At 45.4% G+C, this 21,379-nt stretch overlaps 1 protein-coding gene across 1 annotated transcript in view; it reads right to left on the bottom strand.

Moving 5' to 3' along the window:
- Positions 1-21,379, bottom strand: part of PTN (pleiotrophin) — a 127,159-nt gene that overhangs the window by 8,046 nt on the left and 97,734 nt on the right. The gene's annotated exons all lie outside the window — the stretch shown is intronic.

Genomic DNA, 21,379 nt, shown 5'->3' with positions numbered 1-21,379 from the left:
ATTTCGTTTCATCAAAACATTTTCACTGTTTCAATGTTTCGCCCATAAGCTATAATGGGGAAGCTCGAAACAGCCTATAACTTTGTCATTTCTGGCCTGATTTGGATGAAACTTGCAGGAATGGTAGCCCCTTCTGTGGGCATGAAACCGGCCAGATTCAAGAAGATAGGTGGAGGGGATTCGGGGAAACTGCACCCCAAGGTCTTGAAAGCAAAACTTGTGTCACTTGTATGTGTTAAGCCACAGCGGGGTCAAAACAGCAGATGTGTTAACCCCTGCTGAGGCCACAAAGACTGACAGCTTTCAAGGAGACAGGTACAGGGGCTTCTGGGTTTTGGAGCTCTGCACCTCTGGCTGCTGACAGGCAAAGCTCGTGACATGAGTGAGTGACACTGTGCATGTGTTAAGGTGCACCCTCACTCAACTGACACCAAGGCAGAAACCAGGGCAGTTCAAACAATGCTGCCCTTTATGCAGTTTTTCCATCCCATCCACCGGGGCACTGGGATTAGAAGGGACCTCAGGAAAGGATGACAGTCACTGGTCAGCTACACAGTCAATAATGAGAGCACTCCTTCCCCCTCCCTCTCCTTACTTTAGTTTCTATTTCCCTGCAGGCAAGCCCAGCTTGAGCTTTGAAACTCAGAGAATAATCGAGCTGCATCCTCTTTGGAACCCGCCTTTAGGTAGTTGAAGGCTGCTATCAAATCCCCTCTCAGTCTTCTCTTCTCTAGACTAAATAAGCCCATCTCACTCAGCCTCTCCTCAGAAGTCATGTGCCCCAGGCCTCAAACCATTTTGGTAGCCCTCTGCTGGACTCTCTCCAGTTTGTCCACATCCTTTCTGTAATGGGGGGCTCAAAACTGAACACAGTACTCCAGATGTGGCCTCACCAGTGCAGAATAGAGGGGAATACTCACTTCCCTAAGGGAATAAACTATATTCACATAAGGCATGTATACACCAGCATAGCAACATCCACACTAGGGGCTATACTGAAGTGATGGGAATCACACATGTAACAGAAGATTAACCCATTATTCTAAGCTGTGTGTGCAGAGCGGGCCTTAGGCTAATTTGAAAACCTAATCTCCATGTGCATAATACTAATACTTAGGAATCTAACTTTAAGGCATGGAGGTTTAGAAAATGTTGATCTGTGCATTCTCAAACTCCCATGGTTACCACTATGCCTGTTCATAGCCACTGTGCACCTCTTCATATTGGAGGTATACCATAGACAGAAGCATCTCTACTATTACTGAGTTAGGAAGTTGCTTTGAATTTTATTTTTATTCCTGTCTTCCCACTATTCAATCTGCAGCTATGCATCTGTGTAACTCATATTTTCAACCTCCCTCTCCCTACTGGTTCCACATAAGAAAGCAGAATGTATTATGCAATACCAAGTGTGTTTGTACAGCCACAGACATCCACATCATCCCATCTTCCTCTGTCTTGCCATTGTTCCCTAGCTATGACACTGATACAATGCAAGGGTTACAAGCCAAGACCCTTTATCAGAAAGCCCTGCCTCATTTAGAATATAATGGCCAGTTATCTGAAATCTCTGCAGTCTCTTTTCCCTGCATCTGTTGAGTAAATAGCCAAAGGAAAGTGTAGGAAAGATCCATTAGGCACACTATATTTGATAATCCACTTTTTCATGTTCTTATCCTCTATATCAGGGGTTGATAACATTTTTGAGCCATAGCCTGGACTTTGAAGATGTTGGCATGCTAGGGGACAGACAGCAGGGGAGCCCAAGGAGCCCAATTCTTGTTGTGGCAGCAAAGTCCCAACCCCTTCCACACTGTGCGCTTTGAGGTACGCATTCAGCAGCTGCTGCCATGGAGCCTGGGCTGCTAGCAGCAGGAAATGGGCAGGCTTCAAAGAGCTGCACTGGGGTCTGGAGCCTGATCTTGGATCTGTGGCCAGTGGCAGCTGCACACACACCTCAGGACACATGGCAAGGAAGGGGCCTGGGTCTCTGCAATCCCAGCCCTTTTCCCCGAGGCACATGAGTGGCCCCCACTGGCCACAGAGCCAAGGCTGGGCTCTGGACCCTGAAGCACCAGTTGTAGCCTCCCAGCTTCCTGCCACATCCGGCCTAGGGTCTGGGCAGCTGATGCCTGCCATGGAGCCCAGGCTGCTTGCAGCAGGGTTAGCAGCCTCCCTGCCACCTGCTCTGAGCAGCCCAGACTCTGACCAGCGGCAGCTGCCCAGAGCATGAGCCAGTTGTGGCATGCCAAGCACAATGGACTCACATTCCATGCTTTGGCATACATGCCAGGGGCTCCTGACCCCTGCTATACATGGACATCTATCTGGGATTCACTAACATTGGCAAAGATTGTATGCAAGACCTGCACTTCAGCACATTATGTCGGGCAGTTATTTCCTAGCCAACCTTTTCAAAAATGGCCTCAGCCTGCCTTCAGTATTTACAGTAGTTTGTCAAGCAGTATCCAGTGCCAGTGGACCTGTGGGATGGAAGAGTCACCATGCTGCCGATTCTGATGCAGCCAGATCTTTCTCTTGGTAGGCACTGGCTCAGAAGACCAGGAAGGCAGTACTGCAAATGCCAGCTGCCCTGGCCAGAATACCTCCAGCTCTTCAAGCACCCTGTGCAAACAGCTCTTTTGTCGTCTTTGTTTTAAATTAATGCAGTGTTTGCAAAAAGTAAGTCACAGACCCCTGCATCAGCCATGCTCTGGCTATAGGCAATGTGTCTGTATCTGATGTGTCAGTTATAGTATCAGGAGCTCTTATGAAGAAATGCTATGAACAAATGAAATCCAGGTGGCTACTAAATCACATTATTCTAAGAAGAACTTCTTAATGGCACCATTCACTTCATGTATCAAAAGTATTTATCATTAAAAGTACCAGTATAAGAGTCACCATTGCTGTTAAGGTGTGTGTGATCCTCTAGTGGTGGGGGAAGGACAGGGGTAGATCCTTGCCAGACAATGTTCTCTATTTCTCAAGGAACTACTATTCTGGCTAGGACACAAATGCCCCAGATTCACATTCTTCCCCTATACCCCACCACACACCACTACACTGGAGGTCCAGAGGAAGGTGGTATACACAATTAGTTTATGCCACTTTTGTACCAAGTGGGGATGTCATCTTATCCAGAAAATCCTTAGCTGCCCAGTTAAGGGTGCTTTTCACTCCCTTTGCATCACTGAGGGTGCATCTACACATGCAGTTAAGGCAAAGCAATAAACTTTGGGCAGTTTGCACCAGAGTGAACTGCTCCCAGGCACAGCACCCTGAGCCAGGGTGGAGCAGGCCCAGGCTGGCACGGAGCCCAGGGGTTCGGCCCCAGGCTCCGGATGGCAGTGTCAGGCAGTGGAGGGGCTGGCTGGGGCATATGAGTGCAGAACATGCGTTGAGAACTATGTGGCTAGGTGGCAGGCAAGGATCTAGCCTCCTGCTGCCTGGGTTAATCAGGTGCAATTTTCACCCAAGGTCCCCATCTACACAAGTGGTTGATTGTAGTTATTTCACAGTCCCCATCTACAGAAGTGTTTAATTGTAGTTATTTACTTTACTGTAGGGCAGTACTATCCTAGAGTGGAGTTAATTAGTTTACTGTGCCCTAATATTGGTGCATGTGTAGACTGATGCTTTACCGTGGAGCTGACCAGTCAACTCCATAATAAAGCGCATGTGTGGATGCATTCTGTAGGAGCAATATGTAACCATTTTGGATATAGAGTAGGTTGGATATAGCCTCCAAATATTTTAAGAAATCCAGCCGAATTGTCACCAACCATTCTACTGTGTGTATATTTGAAACACACACACCCCAGCACCCGCTATTATGAGAATATGTGGTAATACCCTCATCCAGCTGGAAGCCACAAAACTATGCCATGACACCTGTCCATCTGCAGTACATATGCAGAGGCACATCACAGAATACCTGGTAATACACACCAGTAATCAAGTGCTTCACAACAAAATAGCCACCTGCTGGTATTCAAAGCATTTTCACTAGAACAAGACAGGTTAAAAAACATCAAAGTCTATTCCCTTTCATGCTTATATGGATTTGATTCTGCAACTGTTAACCAGATGAATAAAACCCTACTAATATGAGCAGCCCTAGGCAGGAGAAATATTTGCTTGAGTATGGGTTTCAAGATCAGGGAACATCTCTGAAGAAAAAAAAAAAGAAACCAGTTGGTCCTGAACCTGTTAAAAAATAGCCAGAAAGTTCCCATTGATTTCAAACAAAATTCCCATTGATTTCAATGCCTCTAAAGTCAGGACTTTATCTAGAAACTGCCATCATTTAGTGGCGGCATACTTTTATGCAATTTTGCATAATGGCACTCTTTAACTAGCCACCTTTATTCTATAACCCCTCTTTTACTGTGCAAGCAGGGAAGGAAAGTAATTATGTCACATAGAGGCTGCATACTATTTGAAGCCACCCTCAATTTAAAGGCACAAAAGGAGAATAATTACATTTTAATAGAAGCCAAGCTTTGTAAGCCAAGATACACAGGTATTTATTTTCACTCACTGGGGAGGAGCTGATAGTTCACCCATGGCTTTACAAAACTCTGGCACTTAAGTCGAGCAGCATCCCAAAAAGCAATAAAAAATAATTTGAAATAGAAAAAGCTGTACTGGTGGAGTATTACAGCAGATAATATCAATGCTTGCATCAGGAGCTTGGAATGATTGTTCTCAGAGCAACTAAGGAACTCAGCCCCATTTTGTACAGAGAAGCCCAGTTTTTCAAATGAGTTCTGGACCCACAATTGGGGTAGATTTTCTTAAGCTCTTTGCTGCCACCAACATATGTAGTTGAATTTTCAAAAGAGATCATATGCTGGGTTTAGAAATTTTTTTGCAAATGTGACCAGAAGTATCATTACTGGAAGCCACAGAGTGCTGGGCATGTTTGAGTGCTCAAGTGACCTCCTAGAGTCATTAAAGGGAATGGCTAAACTGTCATTGACTTGAGTTAGGCCAGAATTTCCCCCTTGGCCTTTAGGCATCAAACAGAAGGTAAGCTCTTTTAAAAATCTGACTCCAAAGGGACCGCTGCCAGTTTCCTATGAAATCAAAGACTGAACATCCCATTTTTCCAATTAATTTCCATGAGAAGCTAGTCCAATGCACTCTTTATATATGGCACTAGAAAATTGCCCATCAAGAATGATGGCCGGCGGGGCAGGGATGATGAAGCGCTGCCACCACTCTGCATCCAGCCACATGCCACCCCTCCACCCCACTCCACGTCCAGCCCCATGCCAGCCCTCCCCCCCGGGAGGCGGCAGTGGCAGTGCAGGATGGTGGGTGGTGATGCTCCATCCCTGCCCACCTCTCCCATCATTCTTGACAGGTATTTTTGATGCAGCATTGGTTGGAGCCACACCCTCCAAGAGCATTATGGACAGACAGACAAACACACAAATAGATGGACTAAACCCTGTGTGTGTGTATATACACACACACATACACACATATATATACACACACACACACACACATATTTTTTATATATATATATATATATACACATATACATATACACACACACACACACACACACACACACATATATTCCTTCTTACTTCTTGAGTAATGGGATCTTTTCATGGTCAACCATTTTCACAACCCCTAAACTTCAAAGCTTCCCCAAGACAAGTAGTACAGCTTAGAAAGAAAAATTATAATTGGACAGTGATTATGGACAAGCTGAAAGTAAACTCTAATTGGAGGAGAATTCCTCCTTACGTAAGGCCCCATTGCTGCGCTGGTCATCAACAGAGTAGACTCCTCAGCATTACAGCACAGAGCTCTACTGCTAGAATAAAAGGAACAACTGTAGCAATAGAAAGCCATTTTCCAGTAGATCTGTGAGAGGGATGTGACATGCCCTTTGCCAGTATTTTACATTTGATTACATCTCCTGTGTTATAACTGTGCTGTTTAACACCCTCCTCTATATATAGAGATGTTCATCATTCCCCTTATCCCACTTTACTGTACTCTCTTAGGAGCTTGGCACCCTTCCAGTTCCCATAAAGCCGGAAGCGTACAGCTCCTGTAACTAGGCAACTAAGGATTGCCCAGATAAGCTGACACCCCATCTGTAACAAAGGTCACATACCTGTTTGTGTATGCCACCTTCCTGTGGACCTCCAGTGTAGTGGTGTTTAAAACAGCTTTATCCAGTAAAAGAACTTTACCCAGCTGTTAAACTGTGATCAGGGTTTGCCAAACACTAAAGCAGTATCTGACAAAGGCATGAAGCCGCAGCTGATGGTATAGGGAAGGCATCATTTAAGCCACTAAAGAGTTCATGAATCTTTTAATAGAATTTTACAGAGCTACAACCAGCAGACACCCCCTGAAAGTTCACTGAGGGAGGAGGGAAGGCTGCAATATGGGAACCTTTGGCAAAGATTTCCTTAACTAAGGCTGAACAAGAAACTTTTGTTTGAAAATGCAGATTTATTCAAACCAAACCTTCTCATGGGAAATGGTCAGTTTGGACAGATTCCTTCCTTGAAAACATTTTTGAAAAAAAAATTTTAAAGCATTGGGGGGGAAAATAGTTTTCCATCTCAAAATGGTTTATTGTTTAGACATTTATGTTATTTTTGTTTTACTTCTAAAAATGTAATTAAAATGTTCAAAACCAAAACAAAATTGTTCAAAAATTATAAACAGGAAAGGCTTTGAAGGACTCCAAGCTAAACTGTTTCTCAGATTTTAAATTCCCAAACTGCTTCTGAGATTAAGTTTTTGCCCCAGTTCAGCACAAGAAAGCAACTGCTCTTGCAAGATGAGAAAACCATTCCCTGTTCATCTCTAGTCTTAGCATGTCTTCAACTTGTGGTCCATTTACACTATATATCCATTTGTCTTAAGTTTTTATACTGCCACCAATCACCATAGTTTTTGATTGCTTTCTGTATAAAAGCAATAACAACTGTGAAATCACTCCCATAATCATTACATAGATTGCCCTGACTTTTCAGAATTTAAATACTGAACTGTATGATGCAGTACTGCACAGTTAATTCATGACATTTCTGATTTCAAAATGCGATAGCAAGGGAAAGAAAAAGATATATTCAATGTTATTCGCACATCCAAGTACATGTAGTAGTGTGTTTTTTTACCTAGGCATTTGTTCATTTTCAAATCAAACTGCATTCAACCTCAGAGGGTACAGGCTCTGAGGACAGTATACCTTATGCAAAAGGGAACTTTTTAATCTGTAGCCTGGGAGACGGGGAGGCAATGCAAAGGCCAGGAGATCTGCTAGTCCCTTGTCATACTGCCTTATATACAGTGCAGGAATTAGCATTTAGGAGGGGAGATTCTACTGAGACCTATCATCAGAAAGGATCCAAGTAATCAGATGACAGTCTAGCTGGGCATCTTTGCTTACAGTTGTGATAGATGGAATTCCAGCAACCTACTCTATCACAGATGCATAGACGGCTGGTTCTCCACCTGCATATGTGATTTAAGAACTCTGTGAAAATCAAGTATCATGCCTAAGTAGTGTGCCATTTTCAAAGTATAACTTGCCATATTTCTAAACCAGTGCCTTTCAAACTGATGTACGCACACTCTGTAAGCACTTAGCAAACTTGTAAAGGTAAGCAATAGAAAAGAATGGGAAAGCTGAACAACAATAATGTAAATACAGAAAAAAAGGAGGAGGGAGGGAATGAAGAACCTTATGCCTTAGGCTATTGGAGGTGGTTCGGTGTGATTGTTTTAACAAAATGTAACATTTTAACTACCTATAACATACAGTCATTGGATTACATACCAGTACAATGCACATAAGGGTATGCAAACCAAAAACGTTTGAGAACTATTGGCTAGTCTGAACCAAATGTCATAATGGTACCTCTGTTCATTAAAGTGTTTAACCACCAGGGTCCTGATTCAGCAAAGTATTTAAGTATGTACCAGACTTCAACCATATCCAAGTCCCATTGAAGTCACTCGGAGCCTACCCACTTAACCCAAACTCACTAATGTCAATGGAAGTCCTTCCACTGATTTCTTTTGGTCATGTACTACATACCCAGCCAGAATGCAATAAATTAAATAAATATTTTGAACTGTTGAAAATGATCTTTTCAAACTTGGAAACTATTTGATAAACAAGGCTTACTGGCAGTAACTCTTCAAAATGGATATGTTTTAAGCTGAAATTGTCCTTTTTGGCATCTTCCCTGCCTATTTAGTTTGTAGTTCATTGGGGCACAGGTTTTCTACTATTCTGTGTAGTGCCTACCAAAACAGGGACCCAGCTGTGGCTGGGCCTCAGGCACTACTGAAATAAATATGCTTAGTGATGATTTAAATCTAAGGATTTTTCCCCACAAAAACTGTTCACCCAGTACCACCAAAATTGAGTGATAGCCTAGGGTTCTGATTAAAGAAACCTAAGTTATATGATTTGGAACAATTTGTTTCTGATTTTGAAAAAATAACCTGAATGTTTCTCTCTTTAAAGCTGGAATCAAGCTTGAATTGAAACTTGGAGGAACTCAAAAGTACAATTTTTTTTTTCTAAATGTGTGTGCATTTCCATGTGTCCAACATTCAAAAAGCTGAGTTAAAATCTGGGAAATCATGAGATTCATGATAATGAATTTGGAGCTCCATTTTTTGTTGTTGTAAAGCTTTTAGGATCATACTTGGATCATGTTGGGCACATCTACACGTTCATTAATATGCCTTTGCTACTGTGCATTGTTTGGTAGCACTAATGCACAGTAGCAAAGGCAAACTTTTTTTTGTGATGCTTAATGCACAGTACACTAATTCTACTGTACAGTAGCACAGTTTTTGCCATGACACACTAATGCACAATAGAACAGTCCACTGTGCATTAAGACATATTGTGTAGACACACCCACTGTCAGGATTTTCCTGCAAACACAAAGGCTAAAAACTTCTGTTTCTTTCAAAACAAAAGCTGAGATTCTCATATCACTTGACTCCAAGAGGTGTGGCTTTTAAGAAAATACCAAGTACTGTGACACTAATAATGTAATCCTTAGTCCTCCCAACGGGGCATGCAAGAAAACACTCTGTGGCTGGTGAGCAGGAAAAGTGGGGAGAATAGTGATTAGAATAATGCTAAATTCCCACCCAAAAATGATCTGGCTATAGAAGGTACTACATGCAGAACTAGTTAACATTAATAGAACCGGTGCATGCATGGACCAAGGGAGACATATGCTGGTGTCAGGTTTTTAGTCTGCACTCACACATTCAAGGAATACTGGTCAACAAAAGAAGAGCATTGGTCTAAAATAGCATAAAGCAGGATAGATTTTCCCCTTATAACATATACCTGTGTGTTTACATACATAGTAAGATAGCCAAATCATTTGATATGTAAACTGCTTCCATATATTACTCAAGATTAGTGAGCAGTTATGTAATAGGAAATTATTTGTTAACTGGAACCAGAAGAGAGGAGACAGAGTGTGTGTGTGTGTGTTGGGGGGGGGGTGCATGTGGGTGTGTGTCTAGGCACACATGCACGTGTACAGAACTGGCCTTAGGGATAGGCAATGTGGGTGACCGCCCAGCGTGTTGTTGTCAGGGGCATGCCACATGCACACACACACACACAGACACACACATGCACACAAACATACACATATACACACATACATGCACACACACAGCAACACCCAGACCCACAAAATCAGCAACACTGCTGCAGACAGAAGCAGGCAGGTAGGGGCACGGGGTGCAGTCCAGCATGGAGGTGGAACCACCCACACTGCCCAGCCCGACCCCCGTCTCCAGGAGGAGCCAGGCTGGGTACTGCAGGTAGCTCCTCCCTGCCAGACTACACCCCAAACCCCTGCCTTCAGCAAATCTGCTGACTTGGGGTTCTGACTTGCAGGGGTGCCAAAATACAAGTTTGTCCAGGGTGCTATTTTCGCTAAGGCGGGCCTTGCATGTCTATTTGTGTGTGCATATGTTTGTGCATGCATGATGTGCCTGCCTACAGATTTTATCTATGTTGTGAGCTAATGACACAGGTTCAGCTATTTTTTACTAGAGCTCCATACTCTGTTGAGCTGCCTGGAAGACTTACGTGACAAGCTTACAGAGAAGAAAAGACAGCAAGGAGAATGGAAAGGGAAAGGAAAGGAAAGAAGAAAGACAGAAAGGAAAGATCAAGGAAGTAAGTAAAGAAGAGAAAAAGGAGAGAAGATGGGGAAGAGAGCTCACTGTCTCTGCTTGGAATGGTAATGAGTGTAAACATTTGCTGATGGCAAATCTTTTGTCACAATAAGTCCCACAGCTTCAGGCATTTTCACTGCTGAAGGGTACTGATGAATGCCAAGCAGGCTGGATATGCTGCTAAAACAAAAGGCCTATGCAGTTTTGGGCTGCATCAATAGAAGTATTAGGTGCAGGACACAGAAGGTGAAAGTGTCTCTCTACTGGGCACTGGTTAGGCCTCATCTGAAGTACTGTGTGCAGTTCTGAGCTCCTCATTTAATAAAGGACATGGAGGAGTTAGATACGGTTTAGAGGTGAGCAACAAGGATGATCAAGGGCTTGGAAGGCAAGTCATATGAGGAGAGGCTAAAGGAGCTATGCATGTTCAGCTTGCAGAAAAGACACTTAAGAGCGGACATGATAGCATTTGTCAAATACTTGAAGGGCTGCCATAAAGAAGAGGGAAAGTACCTTTTCTCTCTTGCTGCACAAAAGAGAATGCGGACCAATGGTCTGAAGTTGCAGCAAAGTAAATTCAGATTGGATATCCAGAAAAAAATGTTCACTGTTAGAATAATGAGGCAGAGGAACAGATTGCATAGGGAAGTTGTGGACTCTCCATTACTGATGGCGCTCAACAAGAGGTTGGACAGACAATGGTTGGGGATGATCTAGGCGTATGTTTTACCATGGGTATTTTCCAAGCTTCTGGACTTTGCTAGCTGCTACCACCCCCATAAACTCTCCCTTTTTTCTGCTATATGTGTCAGGGTGTTTTTAAGCCTGATACTACCAGAGGCATCAGTTGTTGACTACAGCTAAAGCTGGAGACTTCAACTAGGGTGTACCAATTCCCCTGCTAGGAGCAAAGTCAGAGATTCCTAGCCAGAGGGTCTTGCCCTCTGCTCAGGGTCAAACTGATCACCATATTAGGGGTCAGGAAGGAATTTTACCCCATGGTCACACTGGTATGGATTGGGGGGGGGGGGGTTTGCCTTCCTTTCTGGCAGAGGGCATGGCCCTCTAGCCAGGACCTCTTGAGTGTATATTGTCAACATTTTATAGAAGAGGGGCTGTGACAGGGGACAACTCTTGGGGCCAGATCTCATGCCAGCCCACCCACCTGTCTCTAGGGCAATCTGCCCAGTCTTTTCTGCCACGACTTTGCTGCTCCATAAACTGTTGGTATAACATAGGAGACTGCCCATTAATGCCCCGATGCCAGGGGGCTCTGTCTGCAGCTCTGACCTTCCCTACACCATAGCCCACGCCTTGCAGATGGCATCATAGTTCTTAATGTCTCCAGCCCCCACTGGGCCCCATAATCCTCCATTCTGGACCCCAACTGGAACCCTCCAATCAGACAGCCTACTCCACCCTCATTCTAGGCTACCTAGCTCCCTGTACTCTTCCCCCTCTCGGGTGTGGCCTCCCAGGTTCTTTGGCCACATGGACCCTGGTCTCACCTCCAAGGCCAGTCACAACCCCAGGCCCTCAGCTCTGGGTGTCCCTTGTGGTGGGCCCCTGGTCCCTTTGACCCTTCTGGTCCTGGCCCCAGGATTGACCAGTCAAGGGTACCTCAAGTCAGGCTTCTTGAGCATCTAGCCCACTCTCTCGCAAGGTCCACCTTCTCAGCCCTACTATGGGGTTACCCACCCAGTTGTGGGAGCTAGGGTTATTAAAGTGACCCAACCCACCTTTCAGCAGGGTGGTAATTGGCCTGGCATGTCATGGGGGCTCCAGTGCCAGTAGGAGCCCCACTGAGCCACCCATCCCCAGCAGGGTACAGTTTTAGGTCATACCCAGGACCAAGAGCCTCCTAGCCATCCCCAAAAGCTCTTGCACTCACCTCCTAGTTATTCCCACTGCAGCTCAGCTAGACAATGTTTCTCCCTCCCCTGGCAACAGCAGACTGCAGCCTTTATATATAAGGGTCTCAAAATGGCCACTGCAATCAGGCACATGCCTGACCCACCCCTTAAAGTGGCAGGCACCAACAGTGCCCTGCCACAGGGACATAGGCTGCCATGGTTGCCCTGCTTTACCCATGGCAAGTTAGGGTGTTAGAACTATTTTGTGTCAGGGTTGAGTGTAATCTTACGTAGAATTTAGATTATGGTTGTAACGGATGGTCTGGATAGGGATGCAAACACAAAGGTTTAAAATGGTCTTGGAGAACCTAACCAGAATTTAGGCCTCTGTTCCAGAAAAAGTTCTAATATGGCACTACTCTGCAAGCCACAAACTTCAATAGGTGCCAAAGTTACATAGCATATCCATTTTAGACTGCAAAGGTACCTAACTTTGAGAGACCTGAGAGACACAAGAGAAGGCCAAAAGCTGATCTTATGGCTACCTATAAATTCATCAGGGGAGGGCAGCATAGAATAGGAGATGCTCTATTTACTAGGGCACCCCCTGGAGTAACTAGGAACAATGGCCACAAATTGACAGAGAGCAGATATAGGTTGGAAATTAAAAAGAACTTCTTCACAGTATGGGTTGCCAGAATCTGGAATGGGCTTCCACGGGAGGTGGTGTTCTCTCCTATCTTAAGAGTCTTCAAGAGGAGACTGGACCAGCACCTGGCTGGGGTCAACTGACCCCAGTGATCTTTCCTGCCCAGGGCAGGGGGTTGGACTCGATGACTTACTGAAGTCCCTTCTGACCCTAACATCTATGAATCTATAAACTTTTGCACATGCACAGAAACATTCCAGTTGCAACTAAACTTTACCTAGATGCCTAAATTTTGCCATCTGGGTGACTATAATGATATTTCAGTTATTTGCCCCAACATGGGGATTTCTCAAAAGGGACCACTATAGACATAAGTGATGCCCCCCCTGAGAGCGAGCACTCAGCATAGGTGAGGGGGAGAGGGGGCAGGCGGAGCGCTAGTGCCACCCCCCCAACCCCAAGAAGTGCCACTGGCACTTCTTGGCATGCTGCTGGAACTTCTGGGCTTGGCGTCCCCCATTCTGCTCCCTCCCACTGCGGCCAGCTGCAGACGGTCCCTGCTTGGCCCGCCCTCGCTACCAACACCCGCATCACTACCCGCAGGCGGTTGCAGTGCCCCCCAGCCTCAAGAGGAATGTGTTGCTTATGCCTACAGAGGAGATAACAGTCAGAGATCCCAGATGCATAAGCCACCAACAAATGCCCCAAAACTTTACCAGCTGAGGGATGCACTGGATATTTGCCAGCAGCTCAAGAAAAGCCTAGACTGAAGCTGATTTCACAGGGAGGACAGGGGAAAGCAGGACTCACAGGGAGGACAGGAGAAACAGAGGGAAACTGGAGAGCTGATGTTAGGGTGTGCTGCGATGTTATGGTCTGCAGTGTTGTTTGAGAAGTCAGTGCTCTGACCACCCCTTCCCTCCCTCCTGCCCCCTTCCTGGAATGGAGCAAAGAAAGAGCTCTCAGGGGGAAGAGTTGTACAGATTGCTAGGGAAGCCAGAGACAAAGCAGACCCAGAGTCTCAAAGCCTCAGGCTTGCCCCTCTAGAAGCTAAGCCCAGGACTGACTGAAGCAGGCACCTACAAGAAAGAAACCAGGCAAGGTTTTATGGGGAGTCCCAAGGCAGAACTTCCCCTGAGAGGTGGGATGGGGAGCTGTGACCTACAGTGTGTAGCACAATGAGGGTGTTTTTCAAGTTGAGGCCACTAGGCACTGCTGTAATAATAATACTATTGCTGCTACTGCTAAATAACAGGTCCTGCAGTTAACCTGGACCCATACACTGATGTGGGCTCTGAGGGTGCATCCACATCTCTTCCCTGGTACTCTCTGCCTACCCACTCTTGCTCACATACCCCAAACCTAGAAATGAGGCATTTTAACCATGCTGAGGCTGCTCCCTCACTGTGGTTCTCAAGATTTCTTGCTTCCAGTGTGCCTAAGGGTCCCTTGCAAGCCAGTAGCAGGTGGCAGGGCATGCCTGAGATTGGCATTCCCTGGAAACACCAGAGAAGTGGTTTAGACAGATCTTAAATGCTGCCGTTTCTAATGTTAGCACAATACCTACATGGTTGCAATGAAAAGAGATGGGCTATGAGGACTGGAACAGTTTTTTTGAGGAGAGGTTTGGAAGAGAATACCCACAATTTTGCTTTCCCTTTTTTACTTTCACAGCTGCTTGCTTAATGTGAAAAAATACTTCATTTTTATATCTATCTAATTAGTTTGAACAGCATCCTATTATTTTGCTTTCTATAATACTAATTATTATGCTAGCCACATGTGTGCACAACTAATGAGTTACATTAAAGACTGGAAACCCTGGAATTTACAGAAGAAGATTCAGCCAGCACTGTGGGGCCAAATCATGTGACTTTCACATCTTCAAATTGAAAAAAAAAACCCAAACTCGAAGTTCTTAATACTCATAGGTTGCTTTTACCCTTTGGAAGCAGGGACAAAATATTTCTTCTTCTTTTTTTAAATGGGAGGGATGGAGGAGAGCACAATACAAAGCAGAAGGCCCCTACTTAACATAGCAAATCACCCATTCTGCCAGCAGGGTCAGTCAAGTTATCTACTGTATCAATATAGCAGTCAGTCCATTTGAACAGTAAGTAGCCGTATATAACTAGGGACCTACTTAATTTACGGTTTTCATAGAAACTGTGAAAACCAGCAATATCCATGATCACTGGGAAATATTCCATTGGCCACGATTTCCCACAAAATTAACCCCATCCCCAAAACCTGCCCCCCACCCAGAATATAATTTATATAATACATTGTTTTAGAATTTCCCAACCCTTACCATGATATTTAGAAAACATGGCAATCCCTGCAGCCACTCTCACATGCTTGAGACTTACTGTCTGCGAAAATGGTGGGGCCGCTCCATCAATGCACAGCAATGGCAGAGCCTCTCCACCAATCAGCAACAATAGCAGGGCCTCCCCATCAATCAGCAATGAGGGGCAGGGCCACTGGGAAATGCCTGAAAAATTGGCCCTTAATACCATGACCAAGCTGGAAAATTGGCTTTGTATAGGGACCTACTTAACTACGAGTTAAGTAGGTCCCTATATATAAGACTAGTGAGCCATTCAAACAACATCCTAGGTAGCTTCTTCCATCAACCAGCAGCCAACAGGTTCTTATGGCAACACATGATTATTAATACATCCTGTCTGTAGGCAAGTATCTAGTCCAATAGGTAACAAGCACCTGGTATATTCTACTGCTCTCAGTTTGATAGCAAAGCAGGGAAGCAGGGAACTCCTCTGACTACAAGTATATTTGCTAAACAACAAGCATCCAGATATGTATTTTGGCATCTTCTGAAAGCAGATATAAAACCAAACAATCTTTTTAAGTCAACTTAGATAACCCACCCCAAAATGAAAGATTGCAGCACAAGCAGAGAAGCACCATATTCAATCTGAAAAACCACTGGGTTGTTCTGACAAGGGACTGGAAAAGAAAGGATACAACAGCTAGCTGTATACAGCATAGATCTAAAAGTCAGCTGTTCTTCACTCTCTTCCTGGATCAGCCACTGATTGTGTTTGTGACGTTGTAAAAGTCATTTAGTCTTTCCCTAGCTTTGTTAGCACTGATCTTGAATGTAGGGACAACAACACTTCTCTATCATACAGGCATACTATAGGGATTAGTTAACTGTTGTCTGTAAAGAATCTTAGATAAAAGACACTATATCATGTACAGTATTATTATTAATACTATACTAACCTCCATGTAAAATGTTCCAATTACATTATGTTAGTAATTATACAAAGTAGGATAACTGTATTTCCTCTAGGATAGGAGTACACAAATTTTGGCAGAAACAGATAATTGCATTGATAACGTGCCAGCCACCCAATGGCTGCATCTAAGCTGCTTTACTGGAGCAGTTGACAGCCACTTTCCCCTGCAGTATGGCAGGACCAAAGGCCCCAGCATCCAATTGTGTATCTTGATCTGAGCAACTGTTTTGAATATTGGATGCTGGGATTTTTAATCTTCATAAGGCCACGCTCCTGAATCAAAGCCAAGAACTGCAGGCTCCATATACACATTGCTGCATATGGACCAGGAGCTACAATTGTTCACCCATGCTGTTAGGATTGACATGAATAAGACTGAGCTAATTCAGATCAGATACACAAAATATTAATATAGAAGGCAGACAGGAAATAACTTTTGCACTCTCTCTTATCAAAGAAAAATAATAGTCAGGTTAGAAAGACAGATGAATAGATTGCAGAAGGAGCAGATAACAGATACACTGAAGATTCAATTCCAAGTTATTTTAATCAGAAGAACACACTGTTAAACATCTGAGAAACAGAGAGAGACAGATGGGAAGACAACGAGAGTGAGAAAGGCAGGAAGACAAGAGGGGAGAGAGAGAGAGACCCACTGAGGCAACCAATCTCAGTAAAAATAAATTCTTCCCCTCTGAGCAATAAAGCAAAATGTTTCCTGAATCCTGACAATACCCCGTTCTTTTACTTTCTGGATGGCTGAAACCTGAACAATCATCAATCAAGTTTGGGCGGCCGTGAAGTAGGGCAGATGGAGTTTGTCAGCAGTGTTTTCTGCTCATTGGTGCAAGTTGGCCATTAGAGCAGCTGCTCAGCAGAGGTGCCTGATTCTTTTACATCTGTCACCATGGTTTAGGAAGACCTTGAACATCACTGACATGTCAGATACTGATTAGAATATGTGACTGTGCATGCTTGAGGAGCTTCAGTTGTTTCAACTGGGATTCCATAAAAAAAAGTGGCTTTTATCGCTCCCCGGTTATGGAGATATGTTTTCTCATAACCTTATTTGTGTAGGAGATACACAAACCATGGTATCTCTCTGTCGCATTTCCAGAGCTAACAATCTTCCATTCAAAAGGCACCATCTTCTGGGATACACTGAGATCATCATACTTTGACATGCCAGTCCAAGGCATTATTAACAGGTGTGGTAGACCCCAAACAAATTTCCAGAGAAAAGTATCTGTCAGAAAGTAAGATGGTTTCTGCTCCAGTGTTGGGTTTCCCTCTCTCCAAAAGTCACCACAAAAGAGTTTCTCTGAGAACCCTTTATTTCCAAGCAGTGAATACTGGGGTGGCTGAATGCCCCAGAATATGGCTAATACTTATACCTGGCTGATAAGTAAAACCAGCCAAAGAAAGTGGATCAACTACCAGCAAGGAGGAAATATAGATCTAAATTGTCCATGCTCTAAATTTTTATCTGAACTAGGAGATCCCATCATCAGACAGTGATAGTGTTTGAAGACTATTTCAAGGTCTTTCCAGAGCTACTGATTAGGGATAAATAAAAAAAGTACAAGGAAAGTAAATCCCAGGGCATCAGCTTCCCAAGCAGGCTTTGATTCCTGAAATTAATGAGTAGCTCTATCAGTTTTACTTAGCAGATATTTTGTTGGCATTCATATGGGTTCCTAGAAAACCTAAATTTATCTCCCCTAGGAAAGCAGCAAAAGGAAAACTTGCAACATTTTTTTCTCCATCTCTTTAAGTGACCTATTCCTCCTTGCAAGACACACAGAGTGATCTTGCAGAATAATCATCTTCTAAAAGGGTCAAACTTAAGTTACCAGTGGGGAGGCACAAGTTTTTATCCTAGAATCAGCATTGTTTTAAAAAAATGAGCTGGAAAAGGGATGAACAGTAAGGTGGCAACATTTGCAGATGACACATCATTACTTATGGTAGCCAAGACCAGAGAAGATAATGAGGGGTAATTTCAGTGTTGACAAATGCAAAGTATTGCATATTTGGGGTGCATCCAAATTAGCGTGGTCACACAGCATGTGGCTCTGCAAACATGTTTGCAGCACCACATACCACACAGTCTGGTGTTCTCCATGCTGCAAGGGCATGCTGCCCAAGCATGCACTGCGCTGGGTATTTTTTCTGTGGGTTTTTTTACCCCTGAATATCCAGGGATCAAAAAAAACCATGGAAAAAAAATCCAGAGCAACACATGCTCAGCCAGCAGGCACTGCTGAAAAGTGGTGCCAGGCTGCCTGGAGCCGCGCTCTGCTGCCAGCCAGGTGTCACGCAGCAGAATCGGGAGGCAGCACCAGGAGGCCCCCAGGACTCCAGGTAAGGAGCACCTGAGGCAACTTGCCGCACGCCAAAGTACACATGGCATGGGTGTTCCCCGGAGACAAGTGGCAGGGCGCAAGGTGCACCACCACTACTTGTCCCAGGGAACCAAACATCCACACACGTCTGGATGTGACCTAGAAGGAATAATTTAGTTTCTGTATACCTTATTAAATGCCAAATTAACAGCACTTACTCAGAAAAAAACAGGGCATCCTCACAGATAGCTCAGTGAAGATCTATGCAGTGTGCAGCAGTGTCCAAAAAAAGCAAAAGGGGGAATAGATATTATTCTAGGGGGTGCGCAAAATACATCCAGTGTGCCGGATCCAGCCTGCCAAGTTATTCCATCTGGCCCATAGAATATGGTGGGTCCCTGGGCCCTGCCCAGCCTGGCATGAGGAGCAGCCCAAAGTATTTGGTGCCAGCCCCACTGCCCCAGGTGCAGAGGTAACACCCGGCACAGAGCACAGCCTGTCCTATCTCCACGCGCAGTTAGGAATGCCAAAAGCTGTTGTCCGTGAGACTGAGCAGTGTGGCACCAAGGTGGGGGCAGTGTGGTAGACAAACTCAGCTTCACAGCAGCCCCTGTGGCAACAGTTTGCTCTGCCCTCACTTCCAGCTGCTGCCACCAGTGTCTTTGCCACAGTTGGACTCAGCCCTGCTGCCCTGCACCCACCACTGGAGGCACTGGACAGAGCAGGGCATGCTTGGCCAGGAGAATGGGCTGGGACCACGGGCAGACAGAAAGCAGCATCCAGGAGCAGGACAGGCAGGTGAGTCCAGGGCTGAGGCTAGGCCCAGGATTGCAGGGTGGTGAGAGCACAGGGCTGGTGCTTGGGGCAGAGTCATGATCCACTCATAGTTTCATAGTTTCTAGGGTCAGAAGGGACCTGAACAGATCATCTAGTCCGACCCCCTGCCATGGCAGGAAGGAGTACTGGGGTCAAATGACCCCAGCAAGGTGTACATCTAGCCTCCTCTTAATGACCCCCAGCGTAGCAGCCAGCACCACTTCTCTTGGAAGTTGGTTCCAGATCCTAGATGCCCTGACCATGAAGTAGCACCTCCTGATATCCAGCCTAAATCTACCCTCTGCCAGCTTGTGACCATTATTCCTGGTCATTCCCGCTCAGGGGAACGGTGACTCCCCCAATGCCCGCTCATCCCCCCTGACTAATTTATAACAGGTCACTATATCCCCCCTCAGCCTTGTCTTGTGGAGGCTGAACAGGTTCAGGTCCCGTAGCCTCTCCTCATAGGGCCTGCCCTGCTGCCCCCGATCATGCGAGTGGCCCTTCTCTGGATCCTCTCCATGTTGTCCACATCCCTCTTGAAGTGCAGCACCCAGAACTGGACACAGTACTCCAGCTGTGGCCTGACCAGTGCCGCATAGAAGGGGAGTATCACCTCCTTGGACCTGCTTGAGATGCATCTGTGGATGACAAGGTACGGCTGGGCTTCCTGACTGCATCCCCACACTGCCGGCCCATGTTCATCTTGGAGTCAGTGATGACACCAAGGTCCTTTTCTGCCTCTGCACTGACAAGAAGGGAGTTCCCCAGCCTGTAGGTATGGTGCTGGTTGTTCCACCCCATGTGCATCACTTTGCACTTCTTGTCGGTGTTGAATCCCATCCTATTTTCATCCACCCACCCTTGTAACCTGTCTAGGTCCAATTGCAGCCTAATCCTCCCTTCTAGCATGCCCACATCCCCGCACATCTTAGTGTCATCAGCAAATTTGAACAGGGTGCTTTTTACCCCCTCGTCCAAGTCACTGATGAACATGTTGAACAGTGAGGGTCTGAGGACTGAGCCCTGGGGGGCCCTAATGCCCACATCCCTTCAGGTAGAAAGTGACCCATCCACCACCACTCTCTGGGTGCAGCCCTCCAGGCAGTTGGTGACCCAACTGACTGTGTGGGTGTCGACACCACAGTCCCCCAGTTTCTTAATGAGAAAGGCATGAGAGACAGTGTCAAAGGCCTTCCGAAAGTCCAGGAAGACTATGTCCACTGCTACCCCTGCATCTAAGGATTTGGTGACCTGGTCATAGAAGGCCACCAGGTTGGTCTGACAGGACCTGCCACTAATGAATCCGTGTTGGTTGCCCCTAAGCATAATCTCCCCTGCTGGCCTCTCGTGGACATGTGCCAGGATACTTTTCTCAAAAAGCTTGCCCAGGATTGAGGTAAGACTAACTGGCCTATAGTTTCCCGGGTCCTCCTTCTTCCTCTTTTTGAAGATGGGAACCACATTGGCCCTCTTCCAGTCCTCTGGCACCACTCCAGAGCACCACAAGTGCTTGTAAAGCCGTGCCAGGGGTCCTGCAATGACCTCAGCCAATTCCCTCAGTACTCTAGGGTGGAGATCATCCAGACCAGCTGATTTGAATACATCCAGTCCCTCCAGAAGTTCCCTGGCTAGTTTCTCACTAATCCTTGGCCTAGGTGCGCCTCCCTTGGGATCCAAGTGGGGTCCAGAGAGGGGGTAAACTCCATGCAAGTCCCTACGACAGTCACTGGTTCCCATTGCAGTGATGTGTGGGGAAAGGATCATCCACCTGTCTGTGGTGGACACAGGGCAGACAGGATCAACTGGCATCTCCCCGCACTTCTTCCCCCTCTCTCCTCTCTCCCTGCTGCTGTGCCAGCCAGTGTAAACAGCCATGGTAGGCAGCTGAGGCCAGGTCAACACCCCAACCCCCTTCCTCCCCTCCACAGCTCACCACATCTCCTTAAGTGGCCCTCCTGTCCAAATACTTGCCCATTGCTGCATTATTCCCTGTGCCACTGATTATTATAATGTTAATTTTACGTATGATATGGCACTCAACCTAAAATACTCTGTTCAGTTCAGGTCAATACACATCAATTATAGCAAAAAATTTAGGCAAGTGTAACAAGTTATATTAGTCATGATAAAATCTCATATGAAGAAAGGCTGATAAGACAGTGACTGTTTAGTTTAGGGAAGAGATAAAATGGGACAACTAAACTTACACAAAATGAGTGATTGTATAAAGTAGAA

The sequence above is a fragment of the Crocodylus siamensis genome, chromosome 4 (assembly GCF_052110815.1).
Source record: "Crocodylus siamensis isolate JL-2025a chromosome 4, ASM5211081v1, whole genome shotgun sequence".
Taxonomy (NCBI): Eukaryota; Metazoa; Chordata; order Crocodylia; family Crocodylidae; genus Crocodylus; species Crocodylus siamensis.
Note: the sequence above shows the minus strand (reverse complement) of the source record. Positions and strands in the feature narration are given on the sequence as shown.